This window comes from Copadichromis virginalis, linkage group LG5 (assembly GCF_057382275.1).
Source record: "Copadichromis virginalis isolate Kocher_CV1m ecotype Utaka linkage group LG5, C_Virginalis_male_GT1.1, whole genome shotgun sequence".
Taxonomy (NCBI): domain Eukaryota; kingdom Metazoa; phylum Chordata; class Actinopteri; order Cichliformes; family Cichlidae; genus Copadichromis; species Copadichromis virginalis.
Genome location: NC_140622.1, coordinates 10,077,906 through 10,103,601, shown reverse-complemented (window position 1 = coordinate 10,103,601; position 25,696 = coordinate 10,077,906). Strand labels below are relative to the sequence as shown.

At 41.3% G+C, this 25,696-nt stretch overlaps 1 protein-coding gene and 1 long non-coding RNA gene across 8 annotated transcripts in view; one reads left to right on the top strand and one right to left on the bottom strand.

Annotated features, from left to right (window-relative positions):
* foxp1b (forkhead box P1b) overlaps positions 1–25,696 on the bottom strand; it is a 156,822-nt gene that overhangs the window by 116,138 nt on the left and 14,988 nt on the right. For 6 of the 7 annotated variants that reach the window (XM_085455797.1, XM_085455798.1, XM_085455799.1 and 3 more), the window contains exons 3-4: positions 22,845–22,906; positions 7,417–7,460 (exon numbers count right to left, since the gene is read on the bottom strand). The gene's annotated coding sequence lies outside the window, so the exon portion shown is untranslated. The remainder of the gene's footprint in view (positions 1–7,416; positions 7,461–22,844; positions 22,907–25,696) is intronic. The other variant, XM_085455791.1, reaches the window with a different exon arrangement.
* Positions 333–2,195, top strand: LOC146708909 (uncharacterized). The gene is made up of 2 exons (XR_014920400.1): positions 333–1,147; positions 1,237–2,195. It is a non-coding gene; the product is annotated as an uncharacterized LOC146708909 (long non-coding RNA).

Here is a 25,696-nt window from a genome sequence, read left to right as displayed (position 1 = left end):
ATGATGTATCTGATTGGACATTTCGCCCTCTCATTACATCAAAGTCCGACGTATATGTCCCAGTACATGAAACTCACAAGTTGAGTAAACCTCCTTGTGTGGTCAGACAATCAGCAGAACCAGAGGTGCCTACAGTTTCACTTCCACCTGATCCTCCTGCCACTAAATCCCTTGTAGAGGAAGGTGAAGGAATGATTCAGGATGTACCTGACCGTGACAACTCACCTGAACGTGACAACTCACCTGAACGTGACAACTCACCTGAAGCAAACATATTGCATGGGCTTGACTCAGCCAAACGACTTCCTGAAAGTTCAGAATTGCATCAGTCTGAGGAAGCTCCTCAAGATGATGGGACGAGCTCTGATGCAGCATGTGAAGAAGGATTAAGTGATGTGAACAGACCTGTTACTGAACAGCCTGAACCTGTGATGATCCAGAATAATGGACTTCAAGATACTGAGCCATCTCTTCGTCGTTCTAACAGATTGCAAGCAAAGCCCAAGAGACTGCATTATGTGACACTTGGGAATCCTCTGATAACGGTGGTGAATTCTCTTTTTCAAGGCCTAAGTGAGGCATTGACTAGCTCTTTAAATGGATTTGAAGATCCAACTAGTAATTATGTTGGAAAGGTCAAAGCAGTGTAACTCAGTGCCACCCTGCAGATGCCCAGGGACGGGCATACCATCAAGAGGGGAGGGTGTAACCCACATAAAATGGGGGTACCACTTTAAGGACTGATATGAGGAGAGATGGACAGCCTGCCCAACCAATCGAAATGCACAGGTCCCAGTATGTTTTGACCAATGGGAGAGCAGTCTGCCGCTGTATGTCCCACCTACGTGCTCTGTGTTTGCTGCTATGTGTGGAGGTAGTCGCGTGCTGGCAGGAGAAAAGAGAGACTGAAGCTTTTGAGCTGGAAAAAAAGTATTAGATATAAGTTGCAACCAACTGTGTTGCACATAAGTTCACTGGTTATCAGCTAACTTTCATGTTAGAAGTAGCCGCAGTGAGTAAACAGGCAAATGCTGCATTTTTCTGGTGACTTTAGAAAGTACCACGTGGAGGTAAACTGTTAGCCTTTGTTAGCTCTGGTTGCTATCAACTGCCTGGAAGTTCATCTCAATCTGCTTCCAGAAGCAAGGTAACACTTGAAGCGCAACTTATGTTTATTTTTCCTTCATGTCGTATTACGGTTATTAAAGAGAAAACATGTCCTGTTACGTTATTTAGAGCCCTGCATTTTCCGACCGAGAGACACTATGCCATTGTCTTCGGCCGTGATGCGCTGAGATCGGTGAGCACATGTTGTATGTCTCAGTTAGTTCATGTCTGTTTCACATTTTATCGTTGAGAAACTGAATTAATCTCAATTGTTTGATTAATAATTGTCGCATATGCGACATATATGCATATGCACTGACTTTACTTGGTTTAATGCATAGTTTATGTAAGAGAGATGTTTTATTTTTGCAAAATTGAGTATTTTTATTGCAAATTTATTTTGAATGTGATTTAAACAAAATCCTAAGTTGTGAATTATAGCTAGAACAGCATAATTAATATTTGAATTGCTCTTCTGACCCTGTCTGTTGACAGGTCAGGTTTTTTTTGTATGCTGAATTGTTCCTGAGGTGGATTCCTCCGGTGAAATAGATGGCGAGCCTTCCCACCTGGACTTAGAGAGACTGAGATTCGCTTCTTTTCCACTTGATGATCTGCTGCACCTTGCGGTGTGGTAGGACTGTATCACTCACACTTTCACGCACAGCTGGTTATACATAAGACCACTGACTGACATTCTTTCATCCCTATTTTCTTTCACACCCTAGGAATTTTTTGGACTTTACCCCTTGGACATTTTTTATTTGGGACTTTAAATAATGAGCTGTTGTGTAGAGCATTCTCCACATGTGAAAAGAGTGTGAGATTTTCATTTGAATGTACATTGGATTTGTGTAATCTGTTTCTATAAGAGTTAAGGAGTCAGGTTACTAGGGTGCACCCGAGCATTGAAACCCGAACATTGAAAACCAAAAATAACACTTGGCCAAGTCATTGCTTTAGTAGTTTGTGTTTTACTTTTCTTTTAATTTTTGTAAGTTTCCTTTCTACCATTGTAAAGTGTCTTTAACCTGTGCTTGTCAACCTTATGGTTTATGTCACTAAAGTTGGCTGGTTCTTTTGAGTTACATTCTTGTCTCTGTGTCTCATTTGAACACACCCCTGTGCTCCTATAGTCGAGCCTATTGGCCCATTGATATATTCTTTTCAACAATTCCCCTTACTGTGTTACATTCTCATCAACACTGTACACTGACCTTGTTTTTTTTATCTGTGGATGATGTTTTTTATATTTGAAATGTATTTTTGTGAAACTAAGCCACTGTTCCTGTGGTCAAACGACTGCTTCATTTGTCTGTAGCTATGTGATATCTGATCCTGCCACCTAGCAAGTCACAGGTGCTACAATAAATAAATACATTCATTTCCTTAAACAAGCATTTTCTTCAGTAACAAATACAGCAGTTTATTTGTAACCGTAAATGAATGATTAAGAACAAGGAAATAAATAAATCTGACACAGTTCTCAAGAGCTAAAGGTTTCTACTTTTACAGAAGCACTTCTCCTGTGTTTGGGCAAGTCGACTGGACAAATACTGTATATTGGCTGTCAGTGAGTGGTTGACCTCGCTTACTGGCCTGCCCCTATGTGAATTCAATTTGGGAAATGATTAACTTGCAAACCAAGACAGTACAGATAATTTTAACATTTTCCCCAACCTTACCAGGTGCAATAGCTTTTCAATAATGGCCAAATTCTGAACATCTTGAATGAACTTCACTTGAAAATGAGACGCTGCAACTGGGAATACATTTTACAAAAATGGAAAGTATAGAAAAAACATGTATCAACATGACCTCCATCAAACAAGAATAAATGGTAGTTTCAGCTAACGTCTGATTTACATTGTTTTAAAAAATATCCGTCTACATCCCAAAAGGTTGATTCTGTTCATCTGGACGTAACGTTTTCGGTGGGAGAAACGTTTCGTCACTCGTCCAAGTGACTTCTTCAGTCTCAGCTGACTGCAGGTTTCCCCAACCTTACAAACAGTGCCTGAAACTAGCACCACAGACTGAACAATGGGGAACTGTGAGGTCACAGCCCATTGTTGTGAGTGACGAAACGTTTCTCCCACTGAAAACGTTACATCCAGATGAACAGAATCAACCTTTTGGGATTTACTTACCTGGATGACTGAGCATGCATCAAGACAGAGCCATCTACAAATTAGCACAGGTTCAGTGTGTGATGGAAGTTGTAGTTTCCCTAAAACAGTAAAGACTTAAAGATATACAAAATAACCATTAACTGTTAAATTAAGCTACCATAAAAATTCACACAGTAATCAAATGTCATTTTCCTATTACTGGCACACAAAGGCTTTGTTTGTGTGCTCCATATCCGCTCAGTGTTTCTCCCTCACTATCTTTCTCCCTCTCTCTTCCTTGTATTACCCCCAGCTTACAGCAGCAAACAGAGTTGTATGCAAATACTAAAAGCCATAATGCATTATATTGTTTGGTGTTAACATTTGAATATTTAAATGGCACGTTTTAGATCTAGATATTCCCATTTCAATTTCCATATACTGTACATGCTGCATGCAGACAGTTAAGTTTGACCACATGGCAGCCTGAATATTTTTTCAGTTTATTTGCATCTTTTCCGCACAATATTGGTTTGACATGCCATCATTTTCATTATTATGTTCTTGCTGCATATATACTTGTTAATAATGCAAGTTACCAATGTTTATTAAATGTCTCCAGTATGTGGCCAGTGTCACAGCCACAGAGCTAGATGTTTGAATCACCCACGTACATGCCACTTAACCAAATTGGCAAAGCTGATAAGCTGTATTTACATAGCAGTGTTGCTGAGCGTGATTGCTATCAGTAAAACTTCCCCCCACGCTTTAATGGAAAGTTGGGCTATAACTTAGTGTGGGTTACAGCTGCCCTCGGGAAAATAGCTCAATTACACTCATGGATATAAACACTCATGTGGTTGTCAAAGTGGTAAACAGATGTGGGGTGACAGTCTGTTGTATGTGCTCAGTCAAGCAGCTGTTGCCGCACCTTCATTCATGCACTTGTTCTGATGACGGATTCCTGTTTCTCTTCCCATGGCTCAAAGTGAAGCCGTGTTGTTTGCTTATGGGGCAGTGGCAAAAGGCAGATTATATGATAGAATATTATTAGGGTGCTGCCTGTGTGAAGCTGCACTTTTACTGCTGCTGTCAAACTGTCGGTTTGCACGGAGTGGACATGCATCTCCATAAAGACCTTTCTGTTATTAGGCAGGGCAGAACCAAACCCGCACCATCTTTCCAAACAGAGAAGACAGCATAAGAGCATTCCGAATGATGTCATATGATGTTATTTTGCCTTGGCGCACTGTGCATTTGTGCTCGCACAGTGTATTGAAAAGGACATCCCCTTTGGCTGTTGTCTCATTGGGAGCCTACCTGTCACACGGCTGATATGACGCTCTTTGAATGCAATGTGTACATGTGATCAGAGCTGCAGTGAGCACCCCAGATGACAAAGTGACTAGGAGTGTCAAAGCAGCCTACAAACAGGCCTGTCCTCTTCTAGACAGGAAGCTGGGAGCAGCAGAGGCGCTGCCTTGTCTCATCTGCCAGCAGTGCTCGCTGCCTCCCCGCCTCATCACAGCATCCATGTCTGATGGTGTGCACAACTCCATGCTGGACGGCTGTTTTGATTTCAGCCTGTGTGACACATCTGTTGCTTGTCACGTTGTGTTGTGCCTGTCTTGTGAGCGCGACCGGGGCAAATCTGCTTCTCATCTCTCTGTTCGTGTTTACAAACAGGGCTGGCGTTTACAAACAGGCCAGCATGGTATGTGCTGTGCAGAAGGTCAGAATGCCTTATGAGACACTAGGTGCACCTGTGCAGCTGCTACTACAAGCCATCAATCCTCATAACCTGCTGTAAATGTGTAGGTTGTAGAATGTGAGTGCTCTGTATAAAAAGATGCATTACCTACTAATAAAACCTGTATGAAATGTTAAGTAAAAGCCCCAAGTAATTGCGGCGCTGATTGTATATAATACACAGTGAAAGGAAAAAAGTTATGGATCTTGGTCACTTTCTCATCCTTTAAGAATTTCCAATCATTGTACACTACCTACTGAAAATCAATTACTTCCCTCCCACGTCTAATTGAAAAAATTTGCTGTAAATCAAAGCTGCATCAAGGGAGCATTCTTCACAGTCCGCTCTTTATGGGCTTTCAAAGTACTCTGCATGAGCGCCTCACAAAACTACCAAAATCAAGGATATTCTACGCAAGACTTCCACTGTCAGCTTAAATACATGAGCGATGACTATGGCTAATTGGATCCATCCAATCCATCCATCTATGAAGCACAGATGCTTTATCAGCGAAAATCAAATGACATTGTTTCAATCAGCAAGGCGGGCACAGCACTAAAGAACCAGAAAGGTATTTATTAATGAGATGCTACAGCAGCTTAGAAGGGGTGCATTCACAATTGTTTCATTTCTATGTCCTTGTCTTTCCAATTAATAATCCAAAGTGCTTTATAATTACTAGCTTAGGATTCATTTCCATGTTAAGTGCTGCTGTGACCATAAATTGCAGTGGAAACAGTTCTGATAGCAATGTTTGTTCACTGAATTTAAAACTGTGTTTTTTTTTCCGATTATTGTTGAATAAATTAATCGAAAAAGACAAAAATGAACAGAAATGACTAAATTCAAAACTACACTAAAAATAACAGTAAATTCAGCTTTTGTCTACACGAACCATCTGCTTGAGTATCAAACCCTTGCCTGCTATGTAAATGCAATCCCTCTTAAGAGGGTGGGGAAAAATTTGAGATGGCTCATTTACATTGCCAAATGACACAACACTCATACTTTCCATTTACTATCAAACTGTTTTGCAGACACACTAACCTGGAAATGATCAGCCAGAGTACTTCCTCACCACCAAGTCAATGTAACATCACTGCTGTAAAACAAACTGAAATCACACTCAACGGCACACGGCGTGATCGAACACCGTGACTGCCATTTCGACTGGCCTCGTCAGACCACGAGACAACACGTAGCAGCGCTGGCACGGCAGGGAGGCACAACGCTGCTACGGAGCGCTAATATATTCAAAGAGGGATCATTTACTTAAGGCTTGCATCCAAGGATCAGCCTGGCCTTCATTAGCCTCAATCTGACACGGATGTGAACAACATGTTGCCTTGCCACACGAACACTGCCCCTCCTCCCTCTGAACCCCAAACACTTGAATCCCTTTCCTTCTCTGAGACCTTCACAGCAAATTCCTCTGGAAATATCACAGGTTGTTAGCATTCCAGAGAGAATTTTACATGGGTGTACACTCAGGCTTTAATTAGAGACTCTATTTGATCATTCAGCAGCTGGGCTTTATTAAAAATATGGGTTCACCTCGCCTTACAGTCACCCCCGGCTCAGTGTGAAAGAGCTCACAGAGGCAGAAGAGTCTACGAGAGGAGAAAATGAATATTCATTGCTCGATACATAGAGTGTCTGTATGGGAAATCTACACCCCGCGAGGCAGTGTTTACACTTGGTTTACAACAACACTGAATATCAGTCATGTCACAATCACCACTGTGAGCAAAGTTCATCTCTATCTTTTTTTAATGTGAACACCTGACTAATAAGATCTCCATTAATAGTCTGTTTCCGAGCCACATGTTGTTTACTGAAAAGCTTCAACCGTAAATGTCAGCACAGAACCCAAGCTACATCGACCTGAAAGAACCAAAGAGATGTAAACTATATCTGACCAAGGTCGACAGGGACTATAAAACAAACACCGGGTTTAAGGTGAAGTCTTCCCTGCGTGAAGGTTAGCCATGTTTTGTGTTTACACTACACTGCAGGCTTTGAAATTGTTTTGCAGTGTGGAGTCTGCCCAGGGTCATTGTTTGTTTTTGACGTGTTTATACACCACACAAGGAGTAATGACTTCTAGGATAGTCTGGGGATGCAGACATGAGCCAGCACACTATCTGCAATTTTCTTTACTTTTCAGGTTCACAGTTAACTCTGAACACCAGCACGACTCACTGACCTGGCCCCTTGCACGCATTTAAGCATTCAAACTCATGTCAACATGCAACGGCATCAGGAAAAGAGGAAATCGGTTACTATGCAAAACCTTTCTTATCATCCTGTGGCATTCAAACTCACAACTATTACCATATAATGCCCTTCTTTGAGAAGACATTAGGAAGAATGCACCAAAAGCTGGTGCACGAGTCGTGTTTCTTAACCAAATGCTGGTGTCTACTGATGTTTCTGTGAGGTACTTACTTTAATCTATGGCTCCACAGGATGTCACCACTGGAGTGTCCTGGCTGGATCGGCAAGCAGTCAGCAGAAGGGGAGGAGAGAAGAAGAGAGGAGGTAGTAAAGGAAAGTTAAGGGGTGGGGGTGGCAGAATGGAAAAAAGAAGAGAAACAGTGGAAATTATTTCAAACGTGAAGGTGACAAAAGCAAGAACATACTTATTTTTCCACAATCAGCTTTTTCAATAATAACCATGCTGTCACAACACGCAACCACATGCACCTCTCAGTTAAGTGTGAGTTCAAAACTGAAAGGTCACAAAAAAGGTCACTTTCAAATTAATATTCATGTCAGGCAGATAATAGGTTTGAACAGGCTTCTCAGTGGCCCGTTTACATATCAGTGGATCTAGATTTAGTCTCTCAAACAAGAACTCCCTTGATTAAACAAATAATGACAAATTCCAACAACTGTAACTGAGTCCAAATTAATTTGAACATTGCTCTAATTGCATTTAAGCACTCCTCCTCCCTAACCTAAGATCAACCGCGTTTTAATTACTGCCTTCTGAAGAATGAATCCCCGCAGTGGCGGTGGAAAAATAAAAATAGAGCATGTTTTACAGAACACTAAAATGTAAATGTTTTTGTTCGGTATAAATAAAGCTCCACTGCACTGACTTCTCACAACACTCGTGCTTTCTGAAATAGCTTGTTCGCCCTTTTCAAATTGCCACACATTAGCACTCAGCCTCTTACAGCCGTGCTCTGTCATTCAGCTCTACTGCCCCATGCCCCTTCGCCTTAACTCTTTCCCTCCGTTTGCAAACACGCAGGGAAGAGACGGCGAAATGTGTTTCCTGAATGGGAGGAGAGGTGGAAAAAGCCCATCCTGCCCCAAGAATCACCGCCGCCCCGCCAGAGCTGCCGCCACTGGCCTTTCTGCAAAGGCAGCAAAAGTTCCCCAAGAGGGGAGCGTCTGCCAACTCAAACAGGGCTCATTCTCCTCTCTCTGGGCCGTCAGCCGCCCATGTGGGCCTGCGCTGGGCTTCCTGAGGGCTCAATGCAGCTGGAGGACTTTGAATAAAGGTAACGCCAATGTCACAGCTACTGTAAACTTGCGAGGCTGCTCCTGTCAGCAGGACATTCCCAATCAAAGCAGAAACAACCCCACCTAAAACACAACACATTGTTTTTTTCCACTGGCCCCAAGTCCAAACTTCCCACGAATCACAAAGACAGCACACAGGCGAGAGGGCAACCACGGTTCCCTGATCTTGCCAAACAAAATGCCAAGAGACCAGGAATGACATTCAGCTCTGGGGTTTAAAAATACGAGCAATTTGAAAATGATTAGTCTTATTTTCTTGTTGAGCGCCTGACACAGGAGAGGAAACCAGAACAATCAACCCAACTGCCTTTTTTTCTGCTGAATTTAGAAACACTAATTAGTTTTGCTCTCGTAAAGCCAACCTGAAAACGACCAATTAGAAAGTGAAAATGAGACATGCAGAGAAACAAGAGCTTGTCATTTGCACTGTTTAAGTCCCATATGCACAACTTTACTGTGATGACTTTCACACAAGCTCGAGATGATTGGCATGCCACCTACTAAATTTGATGTCGCATACACACACACACACACCAGTCAAACAGCCTTTTGCCTAGTTGGATGAAACTATTACAGATCTGTACGACCACATCAAATTCAAGCTAGGCAGCCTGGGCATGCAGATGTCTGAAGCACCAGGCTGGGAGAGGATACAGCCCACCAGGCTGACCACAGCACCAGCTGGTTACAGCTACAGACGTACCAGAGCCAAACTGCTCCCCCTTACAGGTGCCTCTTCTCTGAGTTTCCTCTTTCAGGGGTACTGGAATAATACATCTGTATGTACTCTTTCACTGTAACAACTGAGGCAGGTATCTTTAAGTACTTCTTTTTCAGACACACCTGAAATATATTTCACCTGCTGAGTGCCGTTGGTTCACATCTATCCAGTCACTAGAAGTGAACGTAAAATGTGAAAATTATCTGCAGGAATTTCAGTGCTATTCCCCCGGCAAACAGTGGCGAGTGTTTCATCACTGTCGGACTGAAGACGGATGAGCTGTCAGTGCCTTCCCCTGTCCACAATCCAGCTCCTGGGCTGGGAAGTGGCTAAAAAAGGCCGGGGCAACGCTTTCCAGGACTGCGCCTTTTACTGGGAGTAATTCTCAGATGCCAGATTGCTGCCAACGTCCTTGCAGCCAATGGCAGAGAGGCCAGTAAGTTCACATTAACTGCAGAGTGTAACTGCACTGAACATCTGCTCATGAATGAGAGCGCTGCCCACTAACTCAGCTAGTTGAAGCCCGCTGATGAAAAATTCAACGTTCTCCTCGTTGGCACGCTTGTTTTGCACTATTCTCCTGAGCCCCTAGAATTATATTAAGAGAATTTCAGCACGGCCTGGTGTATCTGAGAGAACAGCTGGCGCTGAAAAGAGATCTGCCGCTCGGCGAGGGCTCAGGGACTTCACACGGGATCTGCCTTCTCCTACACCATTTGTCCTTGAAGAGAAAAAAAACCCCACCAGTGTTAAGCACCCAGGTAATAATAAGAAAGCAGAGGCTACATTTAGCTGATTACACCACCCGTGTACAGCGGACAGCGCATAACCACTGAAGACATGAATCGATATTGAGTGGAAAAGGAAGACAGAAGAGCATTTGTGACATGAGGCAGCTCCCCCGACCTCAGGAGGCCTAGTCGGTGCACCTCTCTTTTGTTTGTCTTGTTTGGCTCATTAGATTGTTAACTAGGAAGAATCTGCCCCCCAACCCCACAATATGGAACAAGCTGAATCAGAAACAAAGGCAGTGTGTTAAGGGAACAACTACTTCAAAGACCTTCAAGTGCTGCAATCATGTGCCCCATAAGTTTCTAATGTTACAGGAGATGTGAAATGGACAAATATACAATGTTCAGGCAAACAATGAAAGTTGTCATGTTCATGTTCTACGACAACTACTGACCCCAACTTTTCCTGGCATGCCCCATTTCACCACCCAAACCCAGTTCATGCATCACTCGCAGCTATTTTTAATCAATTGGCAACTATAAGAAATGATCCAAATTTCGGTAAAAATAATGTTTAGCACGGCAGCAACAGCAAACTCCCAACTTTCATTTTCCCAAATCAAAAATCATATTTATTCAACTTAACTTGACTCTATATTTTGCCCCTGAAAAAAGGTACACGGTGACATGAACTGACAAAGTCTTTCCTGTGAAGATGATGAAACCGTTTCTCCATTTAAAAATGTTAAATTTAAGGAAGTGATGACTGCTTGCAAACACTAAGAATAAAAGATTACCAAACTCGGTAATTTCACTTCTGTCTTTCTGGAAATACAGTTAACATATTTCTATATGTCAGCAAAGAGCACAAACTAAGAGAGCGAAACCATGTTTCTCATAGTTGATTTAGTTCAAATCTCAGTTTTACAATGTCTGACCTTTGCATCAAAATCAGGTGATTTTAATACATCTCTGCCTTCATCTGGATTTCTGTGCTTCGTGTTGAAGGAAGCCAGAACAAGCTTAATTCATTTCTTTAATACCATGCACTGGATAATGTGGAAATCATGGCAATGGCCCAAAAGGGGATCCGTGAATATGATATTGCCATTGAAAACTGAGAGGATGTCTGGTGAGAAGCTCATTTAGCTGGTGACAAATGACAGCACTTTGTCTTCCTGACAAGATCCCTCCTTCATCAAATGTCCAACTTCACATGGAAATAGGAAATCACACATTATCACACTGACAAACAATTACAACCATGTCATTAGCAGCAACCCTGGGCCTGGGACCATTAACAAAATACAATGTTGCACACCACGCTAACCATCAGAAGGAACACAGGATGTAGATGAAAATCACTGATAAATCAATCATGACACAAACAACCTGATGCTTATAGTTTGGGAGCTATAAATGGAGGGAATGAGGGGTGATTACAGTCGTGTGTGCCAGCTAAATAAATCACAAAAAAATTAATAAATAAAAAAGCTCAAGCAATCAAAAGTTCTGAATAAAGATTTACGTCTTTGCTGATGACAGAACAGTGCTTGCTTTATATTAAAAGTCAACACTTTAAAGGAGTTTCACTCTACGTGACTTAATCAGATATGGAGCATTAGTATCTTTTTTAATACATCTCCCAGTGTCAGGCAGCAAATGAAAAAAGCTAGCCTCTGTAAATATGACTGCTTACTTCTAACACAAACATTGTTGACACCTAATGTAATTTCAGCGGGACATCCAGCTGAAAGCACACCGGGGTAATATAATGCTCTTAATGAGAATTCCTTCCAGCTTGAGACCTTGGCGAGATAGCCATAATGCATGGCTTCTCTTTTTAATAAAATAATTGTTACAGTTATTAAAGATGAATCTCATCACAGCCGAGATGACAAAATAATTCATTACCAAAACCAAGGCTTTAAATAGCTGCAAATTATGGAGCCCTACCCCCAACCCCTGGAAAATACACTTCTAGATAAATGGCTTCGTTATTTCATATAAATATTAGATATACAGCATTCTGCCCTTGAAAGGAAAAAAATATTGCAACTGTCCATTAAATAAGTTTGCATACACACAATGCACCATGGGCAACGCGTCAATAACTATTCAAAAATACATAAAGAAATAAACAGTTTTCCAAACCTGTAGCAGCCACAAAAAAACCCTACTCTGTTTTTTTTAATCAAACCGTGCATTTGTTTTATAAATTAATTGCATCTAAATCAATTCTGTTAAGCAGAATGACTGAGTTAGACTGTATTTTTTTACTGTTACTACAATAATGACCACAATTGTAATGTTATGTATATATTTTCTCTCAAAATTTCAAATGAAAACACAAATGTAGATAAATCTAAATTACACTTGTCCTCAAAAATTACATAGAAGCATTCTTAAAAAAAAGAAAAAAAAAGAAAAACCAGACACATGCACACAACACTGATCGGCTACTGCCTACATGACGTTGCACGTATTCCAGTTTGGCTTCTTTTGGAACATCCTATGTTTTTCCTTATAGCACCTCCATGTGTGAAACAGAGAGTGTTGGAAGATATTTGTATTAACTTTCACCAATCCATCCCACCTCCACCCCTTCCTGTTCACAGCTCGCTTCTAGTTTTATTTATGTATTCAAAAGAGATAATTTACAGTGATGGCATGGAAACTTCCCAGCATGCCTTTTAACCTGTCGTTTTTCACTCTCTCTGCAGCAGGATGTCCAGAGGAAATGCTTTATTAAGATCCTGCCGACATGAAGAGCTGCTGTGACTTACTGGTGCATTACTGTCTAAAAGGCAAAGTTATTTAGACCAATAAAAGGCTAATATATTGTTGGAGTGGAATTACACAGAAGTTATCTCTGCCTTAATAACATCACCGCAACCCCTGATGTTGTTTAGATCAATAAAGCCCATTAAAGTACAAACCTCAAGCGCAGATAAGGCTGCACTGCCACAGCAAAATACAGCTTGCTAGCATCTGAGAGATCAGAGGTCTTTCTCTGGCACACAAAAAGTGGTCAAAATGAGAAAAAGACACTTCAACTTAATACCATAAAAACCTTAAATTCAATGAAGTTCACCGTCTGCCTCCTGGAGCCTCCTGGCCTACACATAAACAAGTAGGAAGATGCTAATGGATTTCAGATATTGGTCAGACAAAGTAAAGAAAAGCCAGAAGATGTCAAAGCAAAGGTGAAACTGCGCTACACCCCATGGCTTCATCTCTGCACTGGGTTTCCTGTTAGGAAGGGGTGGGCTTTTAAGCAGCTCTCTTATTTCAACACTTCCAAAAAAAAAAAAGTCCTACTATAAACTCCCTCTTGACCTTCAACTTTGCCTTCGAACACAATTTCATAAAGGGGTGAATTTTCCTTCTTTTCCCGTCAGTGCAGCTGCTTATTCTCTGCACCGATGATGTCACTGTAAACTCTGATTCAAAGATTAAATGAATTTCACCCACGTAAGGCAAGGGGGGGAAAAGTGCATAAAAGTAGACAACAGCTGAAAAAACATGTCTAACTATGTCATCTAAGGGGCTCATTTTTAACAGTGTCCACCAGGTGATGCACTAAATCATGCTGCTCTCCATCAGCCCTAAAGACAGATGACCACAGCCTGACCACTTGCTTGAGGCTCCGCCCCAAGCAAAGATGACAACACAGAAAGAAGAAAAGAACATCAGAGTGTATGTATAGCTGCGTATATGTGTGTGTGTATGTATGTGCACTTTCTCACTTTTGGGAGTGCAGACGGCATTCACGTGCACTTGTAAATTGCAGCACACAGAGATACCACAGGAAACCACAGGAAACGCTATCTCTATAAGCACGCGAAAAACAAACAAGACTTTTTTTTCCTTTCTTTTAAATACAAAATGTCCCCTATGGCTTATACAATGTCAATAGGAAGTTTACAGACACCGTGTGCTCAGATGTGGGGGGAACTACGCTGAAGACACAAACAATGTTTTAAAAAAAAAAGAAAAGAAAAGAAAGAACAAAAAGACAATAGCAACAGTATTTTTGCAAATAAGTTTCTGTTGCTTCTCACAGACTCATCTCAATGTATACCTGGGAAGACTGCGCTGGACAGATGCTGTAATTCCAGTGCCGGATTAAAGTACTAAAACTCACCCAAAAATGTTTCCATCATCATTCTTTTACTCGTCTGTCATTCTCCAACACTCTGGCTCATGCTTTAACAGCTGTAGCCACTGCAGCCCAAGCATATATATATGGTTCATGTGTATTTTTACACAGCATTATCCTAGTACAGTAAATCACAGCTAATTTTAAACAGGACTTGTAATGTCTTTATTTATTTTCTAACAAATGTACACTGATGGTGTGGTGAATGTTCCTAGTAACCATGACCAGGTTTTCATGAAATCAGGTCAAAGAATTGAGCAATAACTGCAAACCACTGGTTTAAACTCACTTTCAGCTATTTTCTGCTCACTGACCTGTACGAAGCCAATGAGAGAATTAATATGGTTATCTCAGGGTAACCGATCAGATGAGAGTTTGCTTAAAAGAAAACTGGTGGGCTCCAAAATGATGAATAAGAAAATATTCTGAACTGTGAATCATGCAAAGCTACTTTCCATGAATCACAATCCAAGACTAAACAGCTAGAACTGGCAATGACGTTTAAGACATTTAATAAGGTTTAAGAAGTTGCAGCTTCCCTCAGTTTGATGGCCTGTAAGAGGTTGTACTCCACTTTGCTGATTTGAGAAACAGATTGCAATTATCAATGTGTCCACATGCATAAGTGACACATAAAAAATTGGGGGGGGGGATGCAGCACAGAGATCTTCAGGAGGTCCAAAAAAACTATTTATCTAACATCTAAATACAAGAACCTTTAAAGGTCTTGAATTCAGGTAATTTCATTTAAATCATTTTAGGATTTTTACAGCCCCTGCAGACAGCTGTGACATAGAGACAGGACAGAACATCTGTCACAGTGAGGACTGTGAATAATAACTCCAAAAATGTATCAGCTATATGACAATGTGATATTACCGAAGAATAAATACACTGCAGACAAAAAAGGGAGAGAAGAAAGATGAGGCGGGAAGAGGACATACAAGAGAGAGCAAATCCTCTACCAGCAAGTGAAAGCATAAATAAAGTGTGGCACATCTTTTACCTTCTTCAATTATCTGCCTTTTGACATGCAAGCTGAGCACAGTGTAATTAACATCTCAGGAGATAATGGGGTCGCTACTCACTGATCAATCTCACACATATATTATCTGCCTTTTACCAATCCAAGCGCCTGTTATTCTAGGAAGGAAATATTCCAGAGCGGACTTTTTCCCCCCTTTTGGGTGGGGGCATTTAATAAAACTCTGGTAATAGGCCTAATGACTCATCCAATTGGACTCATCTTCCAAAACATCAATTAGTCTAAGACCCAACTATACACAGCATTGTGTATAGCAGTAAATAGAAAATCCAAACCAATTGAAGGAAGAGGTGACCAGGCTGTCATCATCTATTACATACACTGCCATAGATGAATAAAAACACTTTAAGACTGCTCCCTCTGCGTCTAGAGCAGTTACAAGTGTTGTTGCTGAGTCTGCCGACCCGATAAAAGCATTTAACAATACTATATGACTATTTGAACTTCCTAATGTTGCTAAAATACACTTTTTTAAAGAGGGAATGTTTGGTTTGTGAATGGAAATAAACTTTGCAGTATATTGCTATTGCAAATTCTTTTTACCCCCATAAATACAGATATTACAAAAGCACAGACAGAAAGTCCTAGACTTTCAGCCATTGCCTATTTATGTCAAGACTTTTAGATCAAATCACTTGTGCTGTAATGCATTAGTGAATTTTAATTCACTAATTTTAATTAATTCACAATTCTGCTCATTTTGAGCTGCATATTTTTTGTTCTTATTCTCTAGTAAAACAGTTTTTGTACACTTCAAAATAATCTTCATGTACCCCTCCCCCCAACTGTCATAAATAGCGGGTGGGTGGACCTGTAGTAATAGCCACAGTTGTACTTTGTTAGAAGACAATATCAAAAATATCCCCTCTACCTGACATCACACAGAGCCAAAAGTAAAAATAACAATAAAAAGCTTTCTGACATCAAACTTTTTTAGCTTTTTACTTGTGCCTACACTTACTTCACTGTGTGAAACCAATTTATCAAACACATGTAGAATACACGATAGCTCTAGCTACTGAGTCACATAACATTTAAAATGTATTTTCTGTCAATTGTACCTTGTTAATTTAAATAAATCCTCAACGTTCTGAAGTCATTGACACGAGACACCTAAAAAAGAACTATGTGGTAACTGGTTATCTTACATTACTCATCTGCCCTCCCACCAACAATGTCTGCTTTTCATGGTTATTCTAAATGTATCTTTCCCCCTCGACTGCCGCACTGTGGTTCTCCCTTAGGTTATTTGCCAGATGCCTTTGAAGAAACCTCAAATCAGTACTGAAATTTATGTTGTTGTATATGTGAGTCACATCCACATGCTGCTCCTGTCAGGTCAATAGCTACCTTCACAGATTTGAAGATGTGTCCCACGACAGAAATGACTAGCACACGGCTAACTAAAGGGGATAAAAGAAGCACAGAAAGCACTTGTTAACGCGCAGTACATTTGACTTCTGAGAGCACTGATGGAAGCAATGATTGAATTCACCAGCGAGGAGAAGCAATACTTCCTCTTTTAGAGACTGTGACGACAAACGTGTGTGTAGCAACTGTGTATCTGTAATGACAACTGCTGTTTAAATTGCATCACCCACAGATGTGTTAATCATCCTTTATATATTGGACAGTGGTGGCAAACCTCAAGACTGAGAATAATACTTGCTTTTGCTTTCTAATCCTACTTCTGATTTAATAAAAATTGTCTGTCGTTTTCATATTGATCTTTAACTACACTACAAGTAAAAGTAGATTCAGTTGGTTTCAGCACTTGGTTGTTACAAATTCAATTTTGATAAATCTACAAGACTGACTACTAAACTTTACTTGTCAAAAACATTAAAAAAAATAAAAAACAAATAGTCTGTGAAGGTCCAAAAAGGCATTCAAAAAGCTGTAAGTCTTGCCCAAAGAAGCGAATGTAAGACAATGGCTGCCGTTGCTGCAGGGAGCTGTACTTTAAGTATATTATTAACTCAACACTGCCTGGACATGTGGGGGCTGTTTTACAATTTAGGCTTTAACAGATGTGGATTTTATGTGGCAGGTTCTCCAGAGTTTAGATGCTGCTGTCCACACAGATGAGGCCGTAAGGCGGGTCATAAAACCTGCCTTTGAAACTTTGGACGGATTAATGCCGACATGACAGCTAGTGAGCAGAGATCAGAACGGCTCACCTTTTCAACACACTCACATGCTTACCATCTGATATCCTACCAGACGAAAGCCGAAGTTGGAATCTAATGAAAAAGCAAAAAAGGTGTGCCTGCAGCAGGTTCACTTTTATCTGACTAATCAACTAATAGTTTCAGGATATTTCCTCCTGGGTGGTATGAAAGGATGTTGCACACACTTGCATGTTTTAAAATGAGCAGTTTACTAAAATAGTGAATAGTGTATTATAGGGTGACAACAATGGTAATTGCACTTCAACCAGTGTACAGTGTAATTATTGGGATTTACACCCCCACCCCCACCCTTACCTGCCCACCCCTGCTTTACAAGGTAGAATTCCTGGAAGGGAACCTGACACACTCATTTGAACTTTCTTAAAACACACACTCTTTTAAATGTAAGCTTTTCTCACAGGCTCCGTTTTGTTCACTGCCTTTTTTTTTTTTAATTAGATTATGTAACACCTCAAGAAAATCTCTGTCACACAATACAATCTTAGTGCTTCACACACTCCTTTTTTTCAGTGACCCATGTTGACTTTGGTACCACCTCCTGGGTTAGGCAGGAAGACATGCTGAGTGAGCTCTCTGCTGGCTGGATCCAGACCCAGCCTCTTACACAATGCAGGCTGCCTGGCTTGCAGCAGGCCAGCCCCTCCTCTCCAATAACCCACTTCCCATTCTTGATCAAACCTGGGGATTGTAGTGTAAGGGTGGAGATGAGAAAGATGGGAGGAGGTGTGTGTCTGTGTGTGTGGTGGTGGTGGTGGAGAAGGGGGTGCACATCCTGCGTGAAACCGCATCCTGAACAAGCATCGCTGCATCTCACTGTAAATAAATACTCTCTCCTCCGCGCAGCTTCCGTCAACTGTCACCGCCTTGGCTCCCAATCACCTTCAAGTCCAAACAGGAAAGTGCAGGGAGGCGAGGGAGATGGCAGATATGAGCTTTAATTTGCTTCTCGCTGCACTTTAGCCCGGGTGCGCACTACTTCCTATACTCCTGCTCTGACCAGCTGCCCCGGCTTCGTTCCAGACCCTGAGTCCTTCCTGTCACCTTTCATTACCACATTATCCAGGAGGAGGCTCCCTGTGTAGCTGGGAAATCACCATTTGGTGGGACACCCACCCCCCGCCTCATTTATGTTGTATTGTGTGAGACATTCAAAGCCACGCGCAACATCCTCAGAGGAGTGCTGCTGCCTTGTTACCTGCTAATCCCCTGTGCATTATAACAGGAGATGCAACTGAACAACGGAGCATGACGAAGGTAACAACTGAGACATGACAAGCTCGCAGTCCATGAATCGCTGTGGATTTCGAGACTGGTGCAGTGTGCAAACATTCATTTTTTGATTAACTATTGAAGGTCTTTCTTGATACGATTACAAACCACCAGGCCTGTTACATAATCAAATATTTCTGATCGGGGACACAGCAGGAACAGGAACGCCCGATGAATTAAATGAACGACAGAAACTCACAGGATAGCAGCTCCCCTTACTGTTTATACGGTTGCCCGAAAGGTGGTCCTATTTCAAGAGCGAGAGCATCCAGGGCCGCAATCCTCCAGCACTTCTTGCATTGTTTTATTACACTTGAATGAGCTGAGCTGAAAATGGCATGCAGCTGCTGACTGCAGCGCATCAGTGTTTGGCCTGGGCTTAGCTTTGCCCACCGGGCTAGAAAAAAAATCACTCAGAAACTGATCTGTCAAAATAAGACTATATGCTACAGCCAGGATGCTTTTATCTCTATGAAAATGTAATAAAAATTGTACATTTAGAGGACACCAAACAGAGCATTAGGTATTTTAGAAAACTGCATCAAATTCTTTCAATGATAAAGTCTGCTGGAATTAAGATCAGGACATTTTCTTTAAATCTGAACCCAAGACCTCTACAGAAGCTTTAAAACAGCAGCAGTATTCAGTAAAAGCAGCTGACACTTCAACAGTAATGACAATGTTTGCCCAAAGGATGGAATGGTAGATTGCTTCTGTCCAAAACTATTAAAATAATGATCTAAGTGAAAAAGAATTAACAAATTAGGACTACGTTAATAAATCGGACGCTACGCAGCAGCACATGTTGCAACAGTAAGTCGTCACTGTTTAAAACAGCAATATTTTCCAACCAAATTGGCAGTTGAAGATAGGAGCTTCATGCAAACTCTTTCATGGGAATGTTTTACAAAAGAAAAAAATGCACAAAGCAGGCGGCAGTTATTAAGCCACATATTTACTGCCATCTGCGCGTAGTCTACTATTTTGCATCCGATCAGAAATCAGCTGAATGCGGTTAGGCATGCCACAAATATATTCAGCCTCTCCTTCTCCTCCGAATGTTGTGCATAGCTGTTACACTTGTGCTAAGCTGTGCCATCTTCAGCAGACAGTTATAGGCGCCTTCCTCTTTGCCTGAGGAGAAGGCTCACTGGCCAGACACATTACTTTAAAGGGCAGCATTTCAATGAACACGTCTCAACCTGCCCAGGGGGAGTGTGAGTGTCTGTGCGTTTGGGTGTGTTTATGTTTTATCCTTAGGACCCCCAATTGTTGTTCATTTGCTGTGCAAAGACAAAATAAGCACATAAAGGCCAAAATGTGCTCTTCCCTGGCCTTCACCCACATCACAGCACTTTTCCGCATAAGTGGCTAACCAGAGATAATTATACAATTAAAACAATTTTCCGCATCTATCTGTCAGTCTGATCTAATTCACCATTCGAATGACACTAATGGCGTAAGCCTCTTCTGTCTCCTTCTCCGAGCAAAGCCTTTTTCTCTTTATCGCAAAACACACCAAAGCCATCTGTAACAGAGGAAAACAGGAATGGCTCTCTCTGATGTTTAGCAGGATGTTAGCGAATAAAGTTAAGACCAGCAGCTTTTCAGCACGATCCATACGGCAGCAAGGAAACGGGAAGGTTCATTTGATTGTTGGTGTAAATTAACCCTTGGTTGCAGGAATACAAAGAAACAGAGTGACTCTCATATTTTCTGAGACAACACTCCCTTCAACCAGCGCTGATATTAATAATTCATCATGACAAAATACATTACCAGAGAAAGCTGAACGTGAAAAGAAGAGTCAACTGTGACAGGAAACCAGTCACATTAAAGCTGGGCTCTGACACTCAGCAGCAGAACGTGAAAAAATAAACTGTAATCTTTCATTGTTCGAAGGAACAGGAAGATGAATTCCCATTTCAATAATCACATTATGTAGTTGATCGAGTGGCCGATCTGCAGGGAGGTATAGCCTTAGATTGTGCCTTTAGGACAGACCTACACAGGGTGTGAACAACAAGGGAGGATTTAGCCAAACCTTGACCTGGATATCCTGCATCTCGGTCCACCCTGTGAGGACAAGGAACACAGATATGAACTACTCCTACACAAGTTCAAGGGAAATGCTCACATGGTGCTGCTCTGTTCTTCTCAGCTAGCTCCACCAATACAATGGCAGCAGCGAGTTTTATGTTTATGAGCAGTCCTGATGGGGATATGCATATCCATTATCCATTAGATATGAGTCTGCCTGTAGTGGGGGTCTAGTATTAACCCACAAGCAAGTGCCCCATCAGCAGAGAGGAAAAAACTGCCTTTTATGGCAACGGATAGCAGACTCAAGCCATTGGCCACAAAGCCCACAAATGAGGCGTTAAGTGTAGTGGCAGGCCAGTAGAGAAAGAGGAGCAGAGAGATATGACCCTTTTCTCATCCATGCATGAATCTGCCCTCTGCCTCTCTTTCTCGCTCTGTGCCAGTCGTCTAAGAAAAGAACACATCCAACCATGCTTAACTACCCAACAACGCTCACGACTAAATAACAACTGTCACCTGCAGCAGTATTCACCACAACGCTGGTAATGTTACCGCCGTGTAACGTAATCTTTCTAATTGAATATTAATTTTTATACAATATTTGGAGAGATTCCTAACTGACATTTTCTGCAATTAATTGCCAGATAGAGGCAGGTCTAGTGCGGCAAAGTTAAAAAATACAACCTGACATGGAGATTGGGAAACAGAGTGCAGCGAAGGGGCCTGCTGGGATGGTTTCATCATCGTGCCTGACCCCCCCTGCTGCTGGGAATGGCAGGAGATGGGGGGAGCAGGAGGAGATAGACTCCTCTTCACAGTCAGAGATTTAATTGCACGCAGATTCCATTACCTCTGCACAAATGTCACATTCTCTTCTGATCAGGGGGCACGGCAGCCACTGGCAGTATGGCTGGCAAGCAGCCAGACTATAGTGCAGAAAGTGTTCAGCCAATCAGGGCTCCCGGGGCAGACAGAGGTGAGAAGAGGGATGGAAAGACTACTTCACACCAAAGATATTAAAAAACAAAGGAGAGTCACAAACAGAAAGCAGCAGATGGTGCAACGTTTAAACGGCGCGTGACGTGCTGCATTAACAGATATTAAACAATTTATTGATTTTAGACTGTTGTTATAATGGGGCACTAAAAACTTCTGGACATAACATTCACGAAAACAAAAAGTATGGATTTTTCTGGAAGAAGAAAAGGCTTTTTTTTAAATATATTAAAGCAGTCATTTGTGTTATTCTTTCAGACTAGCAGAGAAACAGCTAATTTTATTATCTCTAACAAAATGCAAACAATTCCCATTATCAAGTTCTGATGCTCAAGGACGTGTCATGTTTTGTCTGACCAGCAATCCAAAACCCAAAGATACAAAGATTTAAGCTACTTTCACAGAAGACTCTGAAAACCAGCAAATATTTAGGAAGCTGTGAATTTTTATGCTTTTATACTCTTTCTGAATTCATCCAAAAATCAGGTGTCAACTATTATTATTCAGTTAATCACCTCACTGTTTCAAGAAGATAATATAAGGACATTTTAAATGGTTGTAATGGCCAGAACAGCTAGAATTACAACTTCACCCTCAAAATGTTACCCAAATCATGGTTAAACTTTTGTATTATTATCCTTCATACTTGAATCGAACAATATCATATCATTGTTTTAAGAGTTTCCATTTAAAAGGTCTGAATTGGGACCTCCAGGAATAGGGGGTAGTGAAGTACCCCTGATTGACTGTCCTGATTCTCCATCTGGGAAAACAGCCACTTACAAGAGCAGCCTTTTTTAAACTGCTGGCAAAATCTGGTGGGGCAGCAGTTTAGAAGCCTGGGACCAGTCCTCACAGATGCAGAGCTGAAGTTTATTTATTTAAAATAATTGCAATAATGGTCACTAAAATTAGATATTTTCCCCAAAACAGTAAACTCTCTCCGGGACTATTTGTGTCTCTATTATTCACATCTGTGCTTAGTAGCCAGTGAAGCCTAACAGTGAAACTGCTAAAAAACTGACGATATTCTGTTGGGATGTGTTTCAAACAAATTATGGCTTGAAACACGTAAGCCGAAAAGTCACATCTTACAGTGCTTTGAAGACACTTCACAGACAAACAGCAGGCACATTACTGTATGCAGTAAGAGAAGAGTTATAGTGGGAGGACTGACACATACCCTGATCACTGGTGCAGGGTCGACTGGCACGCCATTCCTCCAATCAGACTTCAGCTTACGGTCTTGAAGGCAGGACCACGGGGGTTTCACACAGAGGACACAAACAGAGAGAGAGAGAGAGAAAAGGAAGGGGAAAGATACAAAGATTACAAACAGGAAGTGAAAGGTGGGGAAAGCCCCTACCCCGGTCCGCGAAGCCCACGCGTACAGAAATGACATAAGGAATGTCAAAAGTAAACGTGATGGTCTTCAGCCACAGGTATTTGTTAAGTTATGACACACTGATTCCTGTTGGCATCTCTTGGCCTATATGCATACCAAGTTATCTTCCTTTCATATCAGAACATGCACATAATAAACTATGACAGGTACACAATGAAAAATATCAAAAGTGTTTGTATCTGTGGTTTATGTCTCACCCTAAACCAGTAAAGATGTTACAATATTCCCTTTGAGTATTTGCAATATCAACATAACAATACGCTGAATTGATTTTATACAGCGTGTACTTTATAATATGTAAATGTAAAAAAGAAAAACAGCAAAGAACATGACCAAATCGCACAACAAAATAAGCAAGGTGACACAAAAGGATAATTAAGGTTGTGTAATAGGCGTTAATCACCGTCGTGATATGACAAGAAAAATGCCACAACTCTGAGTGGTTTGATGAGTGTAAAACAGAAACATGAGTAACATATTTTATATTACTGTATAGTCTTTGACATAAATGTCACAGCACTTGTACATTCCAAAATAGCTTGTAACACGACACGCATGTAGTTTATTTAAAAACCTGTTTAGCTCAAAAGCATTCATCTGTAGCCAGATAAACAAGTGGAAAGAGGCTAATGACTTCCATATACAACTCAGATCATGCAAATGAGGCTGCATAACAGATTACATCTGGTTTTGTCCCTGTCACAGGAGTCACGGCTGCATGTGTGGCTTGTTGGCCCATGATATATGTGTGTACATGTTTGCTGTTTAATGTGGCTGTGTCTCTAGCAACACAGCAAAGCAGTGCAGCTCCCAGTTAATTGGCCTGCTCTATGAGAAAGTGTGTTAAAAACCAAATCTATAACTCTGTGTGTGGAGCGGTGTAGCTTTCCAACCAGACACAACAAACCACAGCCCAAACGTCCCAGCTCCTCATAATTCACCAGTATGGAATTCAACTAACCCCATTAGTGCGACTGCTGTTTCCACAGGCCGTCCACATTCCTGGGCCTACCATTGGCCCAAGATAAGACCCTTCTGATTACTCTGTTGCATGCCTGTCATTACTCACAAAAAAATGTTGATCCCAACAGACAGCCCCCCTCATGGATTGATGGCTCCTCTATTGTGTCCCCATGCCCTTCAATTGAAGCACTTGCTTTCAGACAGTCCCCTAACTTCAAGTTTGACGACAGAGGGCAGTCTGTGACTTCGGCCAAGGATTGCTGCCAAGTTTGCCACATCAAAAGTACAGCACTCAGACTTCATGAGAAGATCCAAATATGATGTGATTTACGCGCTGTATCACAAATAGACTGGGATTTCATGAGCTCTCAAGCGCTCTTATGATTTGATGTTTAAAAAACTATTTGGCCAATAGCTAATAATGATATTTTCCAGTCTTTTTATTTTGTATCTATTTAGTTATCTCTTTGTTCCTGGTAAACAAGGACATCTCCTTTTCGAGAAATAACATACTACTCGACCACAATATCCTAGTAATTTCTGGTTATTTATCTATATGCTAATACTAGTCGGCAGTGCCAAAACTGACCTAAATTCATAATCAGACTATATATCAGTGCATCCATATATCATACAAAAATATCAGAAATAGCTTTCTATGAATGTAACTGAGTAAGCAACTTTATGAGTAAACAACTAAAAGTTATATTTCATCCTCCTCTAGACGTACACTCAAGCTTGCTCTGTCACCCAGGACTATTTAAATCTTCCGACTGGGCAGAGGCCCATGTGTGAACATCACTGCTGCCTTGAATGTGTACTGTGTAAAGTCTGAAATTCAAGGGAAGGGTTCAGTAAGATACATTCAAAGTGAGATGGCTCTCTGGTTTAGTGTAACTTAAAATCAGCTAGAGTCAAGTCACCGACTGGGCCGCAGAGCAGAGACTGGGACACTGGCGGTGAATCGGATCAATGGCCTGACCCATTAAGTCACAGCACTCCCAGCACCTCATTTAATAAGAGGCGATCTTTGGGAACACCCCTAGCTGACCCATGCTACCGGGGACCATTACAAGAGAGTGGTGTTTCAGGACCAACGCCCACTTGACCCGGTAGCGTAAAGACACCGAGGAGATCCACATGATTTAAACTCCTCCCTAAGACGTGCTGACAAGGTTACAGGGTCAACACAGACATTAACAGGTCAGTGTGTGGCCCACTTGGGAACAATTACTCCCAGTCACAGCTAAGTGGACACTTGATTGAACACGACGGAGGCAGGACACACTTCCCACAGATAACAATCCCCAGAGCCATTTAGGATAAAAAGCCCTTGTGATACAGCCTTTATGGACAAAATTCATCTTCCTTTTCCCTTTTAAAAGAATGTGAGAGTGTGATAGAGAGCCATTCTCTGGAAGAGATGAGTCTCTCAAAGCATTACCATTTTCTAGCAATACTAATAGCTGCTTATGACAAAGAAACAATTACAAGGTGACTGGGATTAAAAGCTAAACAATGTTAAGTTTTCATTTTTCTTGCCACACTCAGAATGCCCAAATTTATAAGAGCAGCAAATGAGACCAAAAGTAAAAGGGCTTAAGATGCTGACATAGATTTACTATTTCCTGAAAAATATCTCTAATTAACTATGTGAGTGTGCAGTT